This window comes from Zootermopsis nevadensis, unplaced genomic scaffold (assembly GCF_977971745.1).
Source record: "Zootermopsis nevadensis isolate Lab colony 2312 unplaced genomic scaffold, Znev_1.0 Znev_ptg000029l, whole genome shotgun sequence".
Classification (NCBI taxonomy): domain Eukaryota; kingdom Metazoa; phylum Arthropoda; class Insecta; order Blattodea; family Termopsidae; genus Zootermopsis; species Zootermopsis nevadensis.
This window is the reverse complement of record NW_028259161.1, coordinates 13137527-13157530: the sequence shown is the minus strand read 5'-3', so window position 1 is coordinate 13157530 and position 20004 is coordinate 13137527. Positions and strand designations below refer to the sequence as shown.

General features: G+C 36.7%; 1 protein-coding gene across 4 annotated transcripts in view; it reads right to left on the bottom strand.

Moving 5' to 3' along the window:
- LOC110840276 (nephrin) overlaps nt 1–20004 on the bottom strand; it is a 545495-nt gene that overhangs the window by 289224 nt on the left and 236267 nt on the right. The window lies entirely within an intron of this gene.

The following is a 20004-nucleotide window of genomic DNA, read 5'->3' as shown; positions in this document are numbered from 1 at the left end:
AAACAGACTCAATTTCAAACAAATTACTGTAACTCAAAAGCTTTCAGTGAGAACATTTTTTAGTAGCGTCTACTACAAACGGAATTAACTGTTTTTATCCCATGTAGTGGAGACGAGACGAGGTATATTTTAAAAATATTTTATAAGACATAATAAACGTTATATCAAATTCAAAAATATTAAACCGGATTTGCCCTGAAATAATTCAGAAACACAGCAACAAGAGTTCGTTTCTTGGTCCAGTTTCGAACCGACTTAATCCAAGAAAGAAGTCCCTGCTTGTTACCACAATACCAGCATTTTCGGCTAATGTCTGATTTCTAAGAACCTGAAAATTAAAGTATACAAAACAATAATCTTGCCTGTTGTTTTGTATGGGTGCGAAACATGGTTTCTAACTCTGAGGGAGGAACACAGATTGCAGGTGTTTGAGAATTGGGTGTTGAGGAGGATATTTTGGCCTAAGAGGGAAGACGATGGGGCATGGAGAAAACTGCATAATGATGAGCTTAAAAATCTGTACTTCTCCCCCAATATTGTCAGGGTGATTAATTCAAGTAGAATGAGATGGGCTGGGCATGTAGCGCGCATGGATGTGACAAGAGGTGTGCACCGGGTATTGATTGGGAAACCTGAAGGGAAGAGACCGCTGGGGAGACCTAGACGTAGATGGGAGGATAATCTCAGGCGGGATCTATGGGAGATAGGGGTTGAAGGTGACTGGAATTTGTTGGCTTAGGACAAGGTCCGGTGGAGGGCTTCGGTTAATTCGGTGATGAACCTTCGGGTTCGATAAGCCATCTAGTTAGTTAGTTAGTTAGTTAGTTAGTAAAGCTGCCCCGCTACATGCCATACAGGCGCTTGAAGGTAGAGGTGGTATATCTCCCACTCATGCGGATTAATTGCCGCGAATTACCGCCGATACCCATTGGATAGGAGACTGGGTGGGTCCCAGAACCAGTCTGGACACATAGGCTAGAGGAGAAATACTTTACCCCTGCTGAGTATCGAACTGTGGTCGTCCATACCGTGGTCAGACACAGCACTGAGCTACCCCGGCTCCTATCATGTCCGGTTGGCTTGAAAATTGTCTTCGGTTGTTGGATAATTCATGCTAATTTAAGAAGACTAGATCTACAGCAGAAGTTATTTGTGTTCGGAATGGCTAATATCGATTATGTAAACACTTTCTGATAATTAAAGATGTTATTTAACATATGGAAAGAGATTAGACAATAAATATGCAAGAAAAGTAGCAATGGGCGATAAAGGTTATCCTCTGTGGACTGAAGAAAACCTCTAAACGCTCTGAACAATCGGTATTCTGATAGTGTTTCTTTAAAGATACGTGGTGACCGGATGGCACTTTGTGTTCCGGTCCGGACTTTGTCTACCTCTAGCCGTGTCGTTGCATCGCTGGGCTTGGTACGTCCCTCGCTGTAGTGAAAATACTGCATGGGCTTAAACCAAGAGACAAGTTGAGGATTTGCTTCAGCCTGAAGACACAAAGTTTCTCGACACTGATTAAGCCTCAGAGAGTTACAGCTTCGCCCTGTCTTCTTCTCGGATAGGTTAAGTCAATGGAAAATATTCCGAGAGTAGTAAGTAAAATTAATGTGTTCAAGGACAAGAACATAATTTTAATAAATGAATACTTGATTAAGCATGAGGAATATTCAATCATGATAAATACACGACAGTAAATTTGGCAACATAATTACCAATCGTTCTTGCTTTTTGACGTGGAATTGAAAACATGCGTTTCATTTACGTATTACATGTACCCTGTTTGTGGAAGACCTACAGGCTGTAAATAGAGGGAATATAGCTAAAAAATAGGGCGATATCAGGACGTTAAACAACGATTTTGTTGGTGCACATTTTATGAGTATTACTCTCCACGTAGTTTCTAGAAATTGTGGAAATATTTCATAAGATACTTTGTATTTTATGGATACCCATACCATTTTACGAGATATAACTTTCTCAAAAGTATATCCCGGAAACGTATACAGGCAAATAAATTTCATGAATCTTATACGAATTAAACTCGCAAATGATTGTAAACTACAACAGAAACGTTAGTTTAAAGATTAATCAAAATCTCTCGAATAAACTGAAAGATACGGCTCACCTCAAAGGCTTTCACATTATCTAGTGAATACTTTATGATATATGTGAATATTCAAATAATCTCCTAAAAAATTCAAAATTAATTAAAATCAACGTTGCTAGACAAAATATGTTGCAGATTAATTGAACCGAGTTTAATCGCTACATAATATGGATAGTTTGTCGGGCGAATGAACAGGATAGTAATCACAAAATAACGCACGTAATATGAAGTAAAAAATCTTATCCAGGAACATTATTCCATGTTTAGTATGTTTACCCAAATACACCAAAATCAATAACTCGAAGCTCAACATAACTGTCCTAACGTCGGCCAACTTTCTTACGAACAGAATATATTGTTTATACACCACACAATTCCTTCTGTTTAAGTACTTTATCGACAGACATATATTTCTTCAGCAGTTTAATAAAATTACCGACACTTCGTTTATGTAACACGATTTTTCAAGAGTTGGCTGCACTGCCTTCTTCTCGAAACGTGAAAATTAAGTATCACTGAGGCAATTAACATTGTTTGACATACCGTCCTTATAATGATCAAATCACTGTGACAACCTTTTAGAAAATCATTTACGTGGAACAGCAAAGAACTCGATTGACAAAATGTGTTTACTTCAGAATGGAATTGGTTACAAATTTCTAGGTTCTATTTCTGTAGCAGAATACTTGACGTAATTTGTGTTGACAGCGAAGTCAGACAGTCGCTCTGTCTCGTCTTGGGTGCATCCCCGAAGAACGTCATCACAGCCGCTCGTGACATCAGCATCCGCCTGTGTGAACCCAAACTGTCGGCGCGATATTCGTCCTTTGTCGACAATGAAAATTGGTAGCGCTATCTTCAACATACATGACTGCCTTATGTCAACGCAAAAAACACGGCACCATCAATGCATTGCAGTTACCTGGTTCAGCTCAAAACTTTCTCCTCATTCTCGCGTCTTGTAAAATAGTAAGTGCTCAGTTTTTCAAATTAATTTATCACCGCGCCATGAAAGCTTATGAACCAGACACAGAATATTCTAACCGTTAAACAAGATTCAAGTCAGCTTCAAGTTCCGGCAGCTTTATCCCGATTTACGAACCTCAACAAATCCTTGCCAACCGGGATCCTAACCTCGGCAGCCCAATTACTTTGTTTTCTGAGTTATCCTGGTTCTTATATAGGAGTTGTACTGTTTCACAAGAATATTACGTAATACGTAATATTATTCATGCCATAATAAAAACAAGAAAGTCAACATTAAGAATCTTATTCCTGGTATTTCATGAACATGTTGGTGATGTTCGTTTCCAACCATAATAACTCTGTATAACAGAGTGTCAAGTACGCAAATCGCGAACTTCATGCTAAATATCTCTACAATGTACATGCATTTGAGTCACATTAGCATTTTAATAAGTTAATCTCCTTCAAAACAGGGCACCGCTGATTCCAAATTACATGAGAAACATTGTTCACCCTCTGACTTAACACGAATCTCGTCTGGGGTATTCCGATATTTCTCATGTGTTTTCATTTACAATTCCTTCCTTTTTATGTGTGTATATATATATATATATATATATATATATATATATACATGAAGTGTTTATCGATGAAATTTCAATTGCGTTCTTAATTAAATAAAAATTAAATTAATCACACAATGATAACCTTCCGACACAACTGATCCAAACACGAGATAAAAAAACACTTCATTCTGATATGAATAAACGTACTAATTCTATTTGAGGCACGGAGAGTCTACTACAGCAACTAAAGAATTCTAGGACTTTCGTATCCCTAAAAATGGCGATACAGTCAACTGCATTAGTTATCCAAGAGCATGACTTTTGTCAGTTACACACATAGTTCTAACTGATATTTTTGTCTAAAAGTTAAATCCGGGCTTATAAAATATTTTATGAAATTATCAGTGTGGATTCTGACGTACGTAATATTAATAATTACTGATCAGATTCTACTGTGTGCATTTGACAGAAAAGAAAGAGGAAGTGGGTACAACCACATGAAACTTCTGTCGCGCCAGACTTCAGCAAGTTTGCGACTCAGGAGACTAGATTATAATAGGTGCATTTACTTGCCTTGACCTTCGTTGTTCTAGTTAAAATTTATTTACATCAAACCTTTCCGTTGTCTGATGCATTTCCTATTCAGAATAGTCTGAAACTAGGACAATATTTATCAATAGCATTTTCTGCTTTGCATTAGATATGCAATTAGGAAGACCCCGAAAATTTGGAGAGTTTAGAATTTAATAACAAAAATAATTTTCTGATCTATATAAATTAATTAGGCAAAAACGAATATAAAATGTTGGGGATGTCAGCAACAAACTAAATTTGAAACCGCAAATAAGTTAAGAATCCTCTTCACTTCATAATGTTATCTTTCCGTCTAGTACCTATAAATATAAAGATAACAATAAACAAAACTAATGTTTTAGACTAGCTATAGCTTTGTGTTGTCGTGAAATAAAGTCACAAATAAACGGAATATTTTTCATGGAAGTATTTGAGAAGGTTATGCAGAGGAAGGCAATGTATTTAGATCTAAAGGCGATCACTTAACATAAGGCAGGAGAAATCTGCTTAATAAAGAGCTTCATAACTGAGGGTAAAATGCACGGGGCATATAGGAATAATAAGACAGATGAGAACTGCATATATACTTTTAATTGGAAATCCTGAGCGGAAGAGACTTCTTGACGTAACATGACCTTGGGATATGAACTAAATTCATTTGTTCAGAAAGGTTCTGACAATTGTGTAAAACTATATGAACTGTTGGGATTTTGGTTTTTGGTCCAGTGATTGAGATTAGCTCATTGCAACTGACCCCACACAGAACGTGCCACCTTTAGCACACCTGAAGACGAGGGCAGATCCAGTCCTTGAAACGTGTGTGACTTAATAACATCAGACGATGGACAAAGTCAAAAACCCAACAATACAGATTACATTAATCTGATTTAGGACAGATTCTAGTGGCAGATACTTGTGAACATGTAAAAAAACGGCCGATTACATAAAGGATGATAAATTCATAGCTAACTGTGCAACTATCAGCTTATAATGAAGTCATCATTTATATGGAGTTAATTACTTAACGGCACGCTATTTAGTATAACACACCCAACAGCATCTCTAGCGGCCGAATGAAGACAATTAATTTATTAATGGTCAGTCTTAGTCTTTAATACAACAAATAATATTGTCTCATTACTTAATTGAAATATACGTCCTCCTATGTAAGTTCCTATGGCATTCTCCAATAAAATTGTCGCTCTGAATATAAAGATGTAATTTACATGTAACCGTTGTGTTTGGGAGAAATAATATCAGTTTGGTTTTGGTTCGCTGCTCTGTGGGTTACAATGTAAACAGATGCAATATCCTTCCTGGGGCGGGGATGTAAAACTACGATCCATGCTTCCATTATTAGACCAGAATATTACCTCTGCCAGGTGGTAGGTGGTAACTGCTAAAACTACACCGGCACAATACTTGTTCCAGGTGTCTATTACACCCAATAGCCTACGAGAAATGTGCAAGAAGGCAAACAATCACTCCTCAAGTTCTTACAAATACAGAGGTTCTCACGTGTAGTCAAACAAAGCCTGTATATAACAATCTTAATAATCTCAACTAACAGAGCATATTACCTTGACTTCAATAAGAGATCACGACTACCACGGATTAATCTGTTCCTAACACAAATCAAGCTCTCTTACATTTAAATATTTAAGAATAAAAACGCGTTACATGGTTTCTATTTGTAAAATACTACCAAAATAATATAACAACAATGGATAGGTGCACACTCTGAAATAGATTATACTGGTTTCCAGATGTGTTCTTTATTCCACAATACACACGCCATACGCCATACTGTCATACGCCTATCACTGTTTAGTAAGAATGTATTCCAATAACGCCCTTATGGCATTATTGCACTAATATAGTCCGACGATAAAGGTATAGTACGATACTGTAATCTTGGGACTTGCAAGGAATGCAGGAAGCAGGAAGCACGAAGCCCACTTCCTCACCCCGCAAGTCTCAAGATTACAGTCTTACACTGTACAATGATTTCCACTGTTGTGCAAAAATGAACCATTCTTGCGGACTGCCTGTCTCCTAGGATAAATGCTTCTGACAGACATGGAAGGGCCCATAATATGTTGTTCGCTCGCGCTTGAGAGTGGAAAACACCTAATTAGTGCCTCTGAAACGTCCAAGAATATATCCGGTCCATCTTTTCATTCGCTTTATGTTCATAATACTTGGGGCAAAGAAAAAATAATATCAACCGAAATATTTTATTTTGTATTCGTTTATTCCAGTTCTTTCTTATATTCATATCAAAAGAATTTTCAATTCATTTCATGTAAGTGCTCTGTATGTATGATCAAACCATCGGAAAGCAGCCATCGCTGTCAGGAAATACTTTCCTACTGCTCCTATGAAGCATATTCTCTCTTTTTTGGCCATTTCCAGAATTCTAAACCGTAGCTGTAAAAGGTTTACCATCACTATGACCATACAAAATTTAAGGAGCGTTCCTTGTATGCGGTCCTAATAAATATTTTCCCTAAGGTACGTTTACACTGAAAAAACGTACAGAACTTGTACAGAATATTTGTCTGATACTGTACGGAATATTTTATTCGGACAAATACATAACTTTGACGTTTTACAAGTCACAGGTGGAGATTTTATATTCAAGAACAATTTAGTTCTTGACGTGGCATCAGTGTTCTGCTGTTTGCGTCCATTTCTTTGATTAACAAAATTTTGCATAAATTCACCACCTCCTACTTTCATTGGCATTACTAGCATGAGTCACACATGGCAAGAAAAGTGCAGAGCAAGTTCCAAAACATAAAATATTGTTGACCGACGAGTGATAACAAGATTTGTCTCATAGATGTTTATGACAACTAATGTACGTATTTCATGTACCGGAACCTTGTTTCGGAAAATTCAGAACCTGCTTAGAACACAAGTTCTCTACAAGAAATCCTCAGCGTAAGCGCACATTTATTACTACACACATATTCTGCAAGATGTACAATATTAATTAACACCAACCTCTTTAATATAGCCTGCATTACAACCTAAATAAATTACATTTTCTTGTCGATTATGTGTTCACTGAACACATTCATAACAATAATTCAAATAGAGTATAAGACTATTCGAATGGGACCGAACTTCCTAATTGATTTTAGTGAACTTTGAGATAAATATAAAACGTTCAGCATACATAAATTATCATATACTCTGTTTCCAAACATACTTATCATGTTCCGATATCCTTAATGTTTACAGGTCTGGTTAAAAAAGAAAGAAATCATAAAATCAGAAGTTTATCTCATCACCATACAATCTAACAGTCGCACAACGTCACGACCTGCGTCGAATGGTGTTAATATTCTTCAGCACGAACTTCGCGTCAGAGAATACAAATTTTAGTAATCATTCTAATGAATTTCCGTATGATCGCCAGTAAATTCAACGTATTAGGGTACAAATATTAATATATATGGCACACACAGCGCCGTTACACTGCTTTACGTATTATTCGCATTAAATAAACGCGTAATAAGTAGTCAATAAATCACGCATATGCAACTCTAAGTATCCTCGGTCTGCATATGGTTTTCCCATTAATGCTGCGGGCAGAATACACACATACATGTATAAACAAAAACCATTAACAACAGTTAGTACTTATCTGTAAAAAAAATGGATAAGCCATACATAGAAAATAGGATTTTACATTACATGCCAAGCAAATTATTAACAGAAACCGAAAACAATAAAACCTGAAATCGATGATAATAAAATAAAAATATACGTAATTGTTAACGATGCCACGATTTGGATATCGCAAAAATTAAAAAATTTCCTAGGGCCTGGTAAAAGCGACAGCGGGTCGGGGTCAGGTCTGTGGCTGGGGGAATGCCCATGCTTCTGGTACAAAAGAACATTAATATGAAACGCAGAGTGAGGTTTTACTGAACCGTCCAGTTTGCAACAGTATTATTCAAAATAAAGCGTCAGAAATTAGTGCTGCAGGTTACATTTTGAAATAAAATAATGTGACTTCTCCTTTGCTGTCAGCTGCATAACAGAGCAGCTCCCGAAGCACTTATGAAAAAGTTACGAGTATAAGACAGGCACATGGCGCGCGCATGTGCAAAACTTTCTCGTTAGCTGTACACTAATTTGAAAACATGGCGTTCTTTCTGAGTGGTGAAGTAGACTTTCTTGGAGAATTGCTTAAAACACGTGCACGCGTTCTGAACACCGAGTTCCCTGACATGACACTGCATTCCTGAACTCACGGTTCGTTAACTACAAAGCAACATACTGAATAATGATGAAAAATGTAGACTCAGGTATAACAGAAATATTCGTGAGCTACAACCAAAGCTGTTGTTCTTCTAGAGCTAACTTTAAATCATCCCACGACCGCTTCCTTCCATATCCTTTCCAATTCACTATCATCCATTTATTCGACGCCACTGAAAAACGTTGAATAAACATAAATAATCATTTTTAAATTCGTTATTTAAGAGTTATCCCGTCATTCGATACCATGTAGTAGATAAGGTAGTATATTTGCGTCATATTGTGAAGTAGGTTAATATTTTAATATTTTCCGTCAAATCACAATTTTTAATAAGATAATAAAATATAAAATATTTAAAATATAATTTCACGTTCCGTATCGAATGATCGATTTACAAATTGGAACGTCTCTTACGACATGTTTCGGTTATATGTAACCGTAAGAGACGTTCCAATTTGTAAATCGATCATTCGATACGGAACGTGAAATGATATTTTAAATATTTTATATTTTATTATCTTATTAAAAATTGTGATTTGACGGAAAATATTAAAATATTAACCATGTAGTAGAATTTATTGACGGCGTCGTTAAATAAACCATGAATAACAAAATATAAACATACATTAAACTACGCACGCTCTATAATCTTTTCAGAATGCTCTGCAGTAACATGAGTGAAGAAGCCAACCAAGTTTCCAGTTACATGAAGAGAGAATATGAATGTGGAGTCCACGTGACCCATTCCTTTTCATAACAGTTACTTAAAGGCACTTTATATTCCTATTAGTAATATTCGAATCATTCCAACAATAACTACGTACTAAACTAATATCATATAACACACATTTCACTGACATTTTATGTCTATGTTTACATCCGTCAGTCTGGCACGACGCCCAGAGAAATATCGTGTTCATGTTGTATTCTGTACGTCGATTGCAGAAGATGTCTCCTAAACCACAAAAAATTGAAAGCTCTGTTCTACTGAACTTACCACGAAGAAACGAAGTGCTACTTATAAGGTCACATACAACAACAGAGACCTCGTAGGATGTTTGACGTTTTTAAAGTTAAGTTCACGGCACGAAAAACTGCGTCCACCGAACACAGCTCAAATATACGTAACCAGCACCAATAATGATGCTCTCCTACTTTAAGATATTATTTTGAGACTATAATTCTGTTCTTACCTTTTTCGTTTCAAATTGTACAGGACCTATGTGATCTGTCTTTTACATTTAATTTTATATTTCGCAGTTCCATATTATGACCATAGTTTATTACTCTCTTATGAGCTACCGCTTCATTAATAATAAGCCATTTCCTGCTCAGAAAGTTCTTTCCTCGAATTCCTCATTACTGACATTTTAATAATACATGTAAATCGTTCTCTTTCTCTCTACATAAAATGTACTATCTCCTTCCTAAAATCCTTCTTTCGTCTTTCTAAGTTTCTATACATTATGTTTAACCAACTTTTCTCATTTCTTGAACAGAAAACTGCATATTCTTCCCTAGTCTACTTCAGATTCATACAGCAATAAAATATTAATAATCGCTTTTATTTTATATTTGCAAACAGATTCTGTCTTTATCTATCACAGAATTTATCTTTCTTCTCTACATATCCTACTCCCACTTTTTGTGCATTTTGGCCAACATAACTCAATTCTTCTGTGTTTAATTCGTCACTCCACTTCTTTGCCGAAATTCTAAATTTTAAACTACTTATCTACCATTTGTAATATCCTCTAACTAACTGTTCCTTATCCATCTGCGGATATCTTAAATCGAGGTACCTTTAACAGCGTCTTACAAATCTCCTCTGAATTACATAAATCCTCCTCCCTCTATGCTTCATAATTCAATCTCAAATCGCGTAGAGGAGACCAGGGCAGAACAGGGCCACGGGGCAGAACAGGGTATCGGTTTTATTTCGTCTGCAATGCGTTGCGATCTACCGGGATCTAATAGGATGGCTAATCAGAGTTAAGTTAGTCCTGTCTTCATTGTCAGCCAGCTTATTAACATCAGATTTCAGATTAATGCCTAATAGGCCTATTTTGAGAAAATCCACAATTCTTGCTTGGAAATAAGACTAAATATCCAAACAGTTAATGCAGTACACTCTAAAATATCTACAAGTCCCGAATATACAGAACGATTCAATTTTATGATATAATATTCTCAAGCACTTTTGAATCTCTACTTTCAACAATTTCGAATCAATCTTCGCACATTGTATCATCTCAAGTGCTTCCAAAAATCCCTGGTCTTCAAGAATCTTCTCCACTTTGAAGTACACAAAAAGTGAGAGCGTCCAATTCCGCGAACAAATTGGGCTGAATGTTATGTCATTGTGGTGATCGATGGAATAAAATTTGTCGACTTTCTCCTTAGTTCAGCATCTTGACTTAAAACCACATCTCCATCCGCCTTCAACATTTATCAGCATTCTCTCAATAAAATCTCTGTCACGAATGACTGCGACAAATTTCTTAACAAGCAGCGTCCACGAACAACCTCTTCCTCAGAATGGCGACCGTCTTTAAAGCTAGTAAATAATATCTTTTCGTATGGGTCCTAGTTTTATTCCCGTACGAAATATTGTATTTTAGAGCACTGCTAAAAGGTCCTCAATTGTCATTCAATGTTTCGCAAAGACTCCGTAAAACGCGTTCCTCATTCACGTCATCAGTTTCCGAGTACGTCTGTAAAGAACGATGTTTTTTTTATGTACACGACATAATGACGACTTTGCATAAGAAGAGTGAAGTTATCAAAGACTTCCAAGACTTGCTAAATATTTCTTTCACTGTCATATATTTTATCATGAAACGTCTTTATTCGAATTCAGAAAGATAAGAAGTTTGAAGAAGAAGAGGTATTATCTTCTTTACATAAAAACACATTCTATGTTTAGATTTCGGCGTAAATTACAAAGTAAAGGGTTTCTGAACATCGACAGGTGGCACAAGCTCCTTAATATTCCTATGGAAACATGCAATGGAGAAATTTAAAAATTGAATATTGTGTGCGTTGATATTAAAATCATCTTGCTGTTCAATCTCGGAAATCCAAGGAAATAAATGTAACGTTTTCAAAATAACTTAACAAATTACTGAACATCATAACAGTTGTCCAACTTTCAGGTTCTTGTTCACGGGTGCTCGATGTGGCTTACACGTGTCATGCAACACGCGTCACGTCACGCCACGTTTAAATGCAATCTCTTCCCACACTACGTAGCACGTGTTCATCGACACTCAATACCTCATCACAGATTCTGTCTTACAGTTTCCTTAAGGGCTGTGGCAGAATAGGAACATGAACTCAGAGACTGAATCCCTGATGCGGTGAGGAGTGTGGACAATTTAATGCTATGTATGTGTGGGACGAGACTGCATTTGGATGTGACGTACGCCGCGTCACACGTGGAAGATATGTCGAGCATCTGTGAACAAAAATTGAATTCTGGGTGAAAGTTGTGGTGCAATTCTTTTCCAATATGTGACCTGAATAAACAGTTATACTTTTTTAAAGATGTACTTTAATTTGTGGCCAATCTGTACATTTAAATTAATTTGAGTTTATTTTACACTCCGTATATTAACTCCGGCCAATACGAAATTCACGCATTGTGTATCAGAGGAATATGACAAATGAATAGTAAATCGGTTCAATGTACTTCAAACTTTCTTCTTTATTCAGTACATAAACTTCTTGAGCAGAATACAAAACACTCAACTAATTTTGTGTATATCGCAACGGATAGGATGGCCCACCCTGAAAGTAGACGGTTAAGGTAAAAATTACAAGTAATTTCTTGACAAAATCTGAGGAAAATCAGATAAGTTCATAATATAAATTATAAGCCAGAGCAACATTCTTCTTAATGGTTCACATAACAAATTTCATTCATATTAATGGTGAGGTTTAAAAGCCAAAATAAGCAGACGGATTAAGCGAGAAATATGTTCTACTATAGATGGCTGTCTACTGGGTTGTTGCGCTGTGTACACAGCACTCATCGCCCTGATGATGGAGAGGCAGCAAGGACCTCTGAAACGTCGGCAAACTTCTACCAGACTACAAGGCGCTACTGTTCAGAAGACAACCACCTTCTTACTTTTTATCGTCTCCCGTGATTTACAATATCCCCGTAATTTGCATAATTAAACTAATGGACATATTAAAAATATATTTCCTGTTGTTTCGACAGACTCATCTGCGTACATATGCACTAGTTCAGGTACAACCCACTGTTGTTAATCTAATAATATTAGAGATACGAAACTACACAGGACCATAAATTAATTTCCCTTGTATTTTGGTTTATCACAAGATGATTTACGTACAAGTTAAAAGAAATTTATATGTAATGTTATAGATCTAACAGTATTACAGGATCCGAACTGTTTATGCTGAAACATTATAAAATTTCGAACTGTGTATCCTATACGTAATGTTACATTAGACTGATACAAACGAAAATTAAGTTTGTGCCCCCATTTTCAATCTGCAATGTTTATATAACACGACATCGATATTCGCTGGGTATAAAACATACTACAGATCAACAGACGAAGTCTCCCAGTTATGCGCTTATTTTATACACTTAATGCAAAAACGCATATAGATTTGAAAATGAAACTGCATCACTGCACTTCGTGTGGTACCAATTTAAACTCCAGTTGTTGCAAACTAGCCATTAAATATCGAACTAATATTTATCTAATAGTGTTTATGGACGGTGATTTATTTCACCACAATGGTTAACACACACTTGTGTATTTTAAGCGCTGCGAGGCCCTATCTACTTCGTTACAATTAATTAATTATAATTAAAAACAATTCAAACGTAATTCGAATCACGCGAAACCTAGCGCGTAAAGTTTGGGTTTACAAACACAAATCTGCTGCTGACAATGTCTGAAATTCCGATGTATCATATAAGTATGAACCGAAGTAAGATGTAGGCCAGCCGGCAAATCGAATTAATGTACAATTTTAATCACTGTAAACAGGAAAGTTTAACAACTAATCTGTGAGAGACTTCAGATTTAACAGCTTTGTTGATGATGATGATAATGATTATGATATCCTTGGTTCTGGCGCAGTGTAGACTCGTCGGCAGACGACAGCGGTTCGTAGAAACATACTGTCTCCATCTTCAGTGCTGAAGTGGCCACAGTCATAAAAAGGGAATGGGGGAAGGTCCGGGTCTCTGCCCCTCTCATTTCTTGTTCCTCATTCGTCCCACTCTCTCGACCATCATTTCTCAGCGCCGCCAGTTTAGCCCTCAAAACACTGGCATCTACCGACGAGTCTAAGCGGCGCCAAAATCTAGAAAATCATTACTTAAATCTGCATTTTAATGGCAATAGTGTCCAAAATGACTATGATCTTAGAAAATGAAACTGTGTTTTGTTGGCATTATATACAGAAATTTGATTCCCAAATCCAGTTCCAAGTACCAATCTTACACTCAAAGCAACGAACATCACCAGACGCCATCATCGGCCCACGAGTTTTAACACAACACAGCAGCTATGACAACTATGCTGGGTTAAGCTAAGTATAATTAATAACTTGAGAATGTTACATTATTATCACACATTATGCTAATTTATTTTTATACAATAATGGCCAATCTTTATAGAGATACATGCATCATAAATTTATACTTATATTGGTCCCTCCAGTATTACTTATGGCTTCAACAAACCATTTGCCGTTTTAATGTTCTCAAATTCATTACAGGCTACATCGCTTACTGCTCAACCATAATACAACTAGGACACATTTCATAAAAAACCGTTAAGCATGAAGTGGAATGTCCACTTAATTTACGTTCATATTCAAATTGGTTAAACAACTCACAGTTAAATTAAGATATGGCAAAGCTCTGAATACCGCACATAGCCTACAGAGTAACACCTCAACACTGAGCACATTGTGCTATAGAAGCATACTTAAAGCTGTGGTCAAAACGCTGAATAGTAGTGGCAGGTATCCAGTTCGATTCTCGGTCAGGACCTTCCTCAAATCCCGAAAGCTCAGACAACGGCAAAAAAAATTATCGGATCGGGCTCACAAATCAATTTAATTAATTATTCTAAAAATTAATAGAAATGTAATAATATATATTCTGCACATGAACTTAAGGCTGTAGTAATAATTCTGATGAATTACAGGCCATATAAATTATAGGCCGTATTGTATCAATCGTAATTCGGTTCATCCCGGCACGTGTTAAATAATCACTAGAGTTGATATGCCGCAATAGGTAGGTTATGTATGTCAATGCGGATGTCAGAATCTTAACATCGGTACTAAATGCGACAAGAAGGACAACAAAATATCTTGGTAAGATTTTTAGGTTCTTACGGCAGCGATAATACGTTTTCTATTCTAACAACACTCTATCAGTTACTTCCGAGATTATTTATTGCATACGGTAACAGCGACCAACAAAATAAATGCGACATACAAATAAGAGTTTCATATGATATTGTTGGTGCACAATTTGGATTCTGTACTATAAAATAAAAATTAATTTAAGAAATTAATACTGTAATTGTTTTTCATTACTAATTTTATAACATTAAAAGTTTTAAAAATTATAAACCGATAGTTCAGTAATATAAATATAAAATTACTTCCGGCTATCGAGGCTAAAGTTATTCGTGATTTTCCACGACCCACTAGTACTGTGAAGCAGAGAAATACCATTTCCTTCTCAGCACATTTAGTTTACATTTCCTCACTAGTCTTGACTCAAACTTAGGCGATCGACAATTAAAATTTAATGTTAAAAATACGTGAACAAATAAAATGCAGCTGAGCGAGTAATTGCGTGGCAGCAGAAGGTCAATCCTGCAAACACCAACTAACCTCAGCAACAAAATGCAAATACGAATCACTTCAATTCAATCTACATTATTAAAACATGATCTTATTCTCAGACATCTTTTGACGAACCTCCAAACTAAAATTTAAAATAGGCCGAGTCAGATCTTCCACACCTGACTGAACGGTTAGAAAAATCATTACTCAGTCTTCAGAGCCTCGTTTGTTATATAACACAGTCACCGCGTAAAAGTGAAGCAAGATGGTAAATATTATGTGTCCCGCAAATTATACTCCCATATACGAAATTAATATTATAAGATGTCGGAGACCTAGACGTTGCTGGGAGGATAATATCAGTATGGGATTTATGGGGGATTAGAGTTGAAGGCGACTGGATTTTGGGGGCTCAGGACAGGGACCATTGGAAGGCATTGGTTAGTTCGATGATAAGCCTTTGGGCTCCTTAAGCCATTTGTTAGTTGGTCGTAAATATTTGTTCGAAGTAACGGTAAGTACCTACTTGTGAAACGTCCTGTATTTTTTATAAAGCTTTGTGCAGTCAATGTCGGCGTACTTCAAACGTGAGGTTTCTCGAGGGTTAAAGGAGGGACAGGGGCTGCTTCCGAAACATCCTAAAGCAGCGGAAGGCAGAGACCAAAAAATTAATATTGTATGATGGGAAATCCTACAGAAGCAAAATAAATGCGGTATAAATAAAAGAGGACTCAAAGGTATGGGCACAGTTCGCTCTTCTCATAAATAATTGACGTGTGAAGGTACAAACACAGTTAACTTGACGAAAATACGAGCTAGGCTGTCTACAGTCGATGTCGAAAGTTAGCTGCGAAAAACCACATGACCCGGGACATGACGTCCGGACAATAAACTAAAACGTGTAAGTTTTCCTTCGTTGTAAACATTTCTATGATCAGGATTTAAGGTTTTCTTGGCGGTGAGTATGAAGACGTCTGCCTTCTAGGTTACAGCACCATGTACTCTGGCAGATGCTTACCAACGTTTCGGAGAGACAGCTTAAGATATTTGCTACGAAATGTCAGTTATTAAATCTCCTTGTACCTTTAGACCGTCAGGGTTTCCACCCTCGTTGACAGAACTATATCCATCAGACTCAGAAGACAGATTTGTTTTTCCCTTCTGCCTCAGGATGGAGTATACAGTTACTCTGTCATGTATACATACAACCAAGAAGTTTTTGGAAGACTGGGGGATACATCGCAAGGAAAATGTCTTTTTATTTGGAAGTGAAAAGCAGTCAAGATAGCAAGCAATCTCCAGCCGGGAATCAAACCTGTATACCTTATGAAAATAAATCAGACACATTGTAACTGTGTTAACCTGCTTGGTCAGATGCGAATCTGTGGTTTTAATAATAACAATGTTCCAGAATAACTAAACACAAATTTTCATGCTCAAAGTTATTGGACATAATCAGCGTTAACGGGTGTATTTTCATGTTTGTATTTTTAAAAAATGGAAAAGGTACATAATTATAAAGTGTATTTTGATGAATATTTAAACAATTATTACCAATTCAGAGCTGTCGCCACGTTAGTAGTAATTTAGCAGTAAGACGGTGTGATAGGTCACGACCTTACCTACTGTTTTTACCATCGTAGATACTAAAGAATCCTTCCTGAAACACCGTAGTAACAAACCATGAGTGTTTATCTGAGATCCATGGGAAGAGCCAACCTCGCACAGAGTTTTCATGTGCTCAAGTGAACCTATCTTTCCTTCCATTTCAGTATGTAAATTCCCAGAGCGCTCCACTGTGTACTTACAACTTATACCAGTACCAACATTTCCTATGATATATTTTCTCACTCACGTTCGAAAGAAATTTGAGAAAATATTTTTATTTGTTCCTTCAACTTTCATCTTTCAAATGCTGAAAATCTAGTTCCATTCATCCAGGTCTTGTAGGTGGAAATTCGCGCTGCTAATAAACAAAACCAACACTGATCTTTGCCGTCTTTAGTTTTTAATTTTATTAGTATACGTCATTACTGAATAAATACAGGCTTAAAGTAGGTATAGGCTCTATTATGTTTATATCTGAACATGCGCACATACAGCTGGAGGTTACGCACGTGTAAGAAGGTAAAATTTTTAATTTCATTCCATTAGAGACCGATACATCGGCCGTATAAGCTAATATAGCGTAAGCGATAACTGGACCACTAAAATTAGGATTAATAAATTTTGTATTTCGAAGACTAATTCAAAATATACAAGTTCCAGTGACGTCATATTGGCAGATCGTACAACAACACGGTTACAGGGCGAAGTTTATGTGTAGTACAGAGACAGATCGTGAAAATACTTGCATCCGAACTTTTTCTGAAACATTTTTACGTCAAAATTACAAACACGGCGATGGAGTCAAATGTGATAATATCGCTGATTTCTCTCAATCTTCACATAGTCACTACGGACCGGAATTTACCTTCGCTGCGATGTCCACACCAGCTATTGGGAATACAACTGGCCTTCTACACAATACGTAGCACTTCGCCCTCCCCCAAGGCCATCTAAAGACCAAAGCTGACCAACACAATACTATTGTAGAACACATGTTGATTTACTTCCATTCGCTCTGTACCTTACCACAGCACAATGATTACGCACTAGCATAGCATAACATTTCGCTTCATATTCCTGTCACATCATAAACGCTCCATTAATTGTCACTGCAAGTAACAACGTTAAGTCTGATCACAGCGACATGAGCTCCTTACTGTAGATACCAGAAGCAGTTGCTAGCGTAAAAGATAACACAGTCTGACGGGGTCCGATTAATGAAATTTAAACTCATAATTGTATTAACTTTCGGACTAGAGTGTACTTACTTCACTATCACAACTACCACCACTAGGGAGCATGATAATTAGGGTTTACAAATTGCCTACTTTGTCGTAAAGCGAGACACTTAACGCAGGTCGTATGTCTTCGTGTTTCTTTGCACGAGGGCCTCAGAATGATAATTCTGGCTCTGACCCTTCATACTCTCTACCACAAGCCACTTCAACTGAAGATTTAACATCAGTGGTTTGCCCCAGGACGTTAAACGTTTCGAGAAGTAACGTGTTTGGGGCGGAGGAAGGCCATCTTATATAACTTCCCCAAACAAAGGCCCATAGCGGGAACACAAAGTTACTCTAAATTAGTAATACGAGTGTAAAATCAAAAGTTACATTTGCTTCTTCATAGATTTCAGTTTCTCATGGCAGCAAGTCTGAAGATGTCTGTCTTCTGGAATATTGCGCCGCGTACTCTGGTAGAAGCTTGCCGACGTTTCAGAGATGTTATCTGCCCTGATGAAGGAGGCACCTCTAAAACGTCGATAAAATTCTACAGACTACACGGTGCATTATCCCTGAAGACAGTCATCTTATTCACAGCTGTTTGGATATTATAATCTTGCTTTGTCTTCAAGTGATCTTCTTGGAAAGTACTTTTCTCCACCTTATAAACACTTACCTGCCATTTCTTAAGTTATACCTGTAATAGGAGTTTTATTAATAATTTATCTTTAATAATGCCCGTCCTTTGATCTCGTTATGTAACTTCGGCTGCTGATATGAAAGTGTTATCAGATTCAGTCCGTAACTCTACAATCTTCTAAACCATATGAAATGACTTGTCATTATTTCCACATGACTAAAGTAAAGCTTTCCAACTATACGCCATGGAGGGACTTGGGGGGAGTAGTTATAGCTCCTACTTACTCTTAATCATGGCACTAGATGGGGGTGAGTGGTTAGCGTCACGCCCCGATTTACATATATTATTAAAATGTTCGGAAACAAATAATTCGACTGAACAACTTTCGAGTAGGAAATGGCTTATTAATAATAAAGAGGTAGCTCTTAAGAAAGTAATGATGATATTGTGTAACTAATAAATATATTAAAATACCCGTATACAATTAAATATGAGTGTTAAAATAAAATTTGTTATATATAACTGGAAACAATGAAGAGAGGAAAACTTTTACTGTTATAAGACTAAACAACATGTAATTAGAGAATGGTGCCACTAGAAAGAGGTTCATTACAGCTCCGGACAGCAAAAACTGACGGACGGAAAACGCAATAAATTATCGATTTGTTGATTACTTACTATTGATGAAACTCAGAATATTCCAAGTTTCGAAAAGGAAAACGTCGCTAAAAAAAAGTCGCAAAATTACCATGGGGCAAAATAAAATGTAGCGTTGTTCCGATGCAGTTTCGTGACCAGCTGTGACGGTTCCTTTCGAGAAAGTTTTCTTTAAATAGAATAAAAATAATGATGTTTAATTTTCGCTCATTTCGTGACCGCTATTCATTTCTACTGTTCGTTTGGCCTGTTCATGTATCTCGGAAAGAAATGCCAGTTTATTAAGAAAAGAGGTCTACAAGTTTTTTCGCGAGACATTCTAATTCCCGTGAAATTGCTACATTAATACTGAATCTACATTCATTTTTCCCTTGTCTGTTTAATATCTCAGGCGTCCGTGACAACTCTGACAGTTAATGGTATCCGGTACACCGGACATACAAAACTGAAAGTAATCCAGGATTGCGTCAAGCGTCAGTAAATAATGCAACAAGTTTCGCGTAGTTCAAGGCCTGAATTCGGTTTTC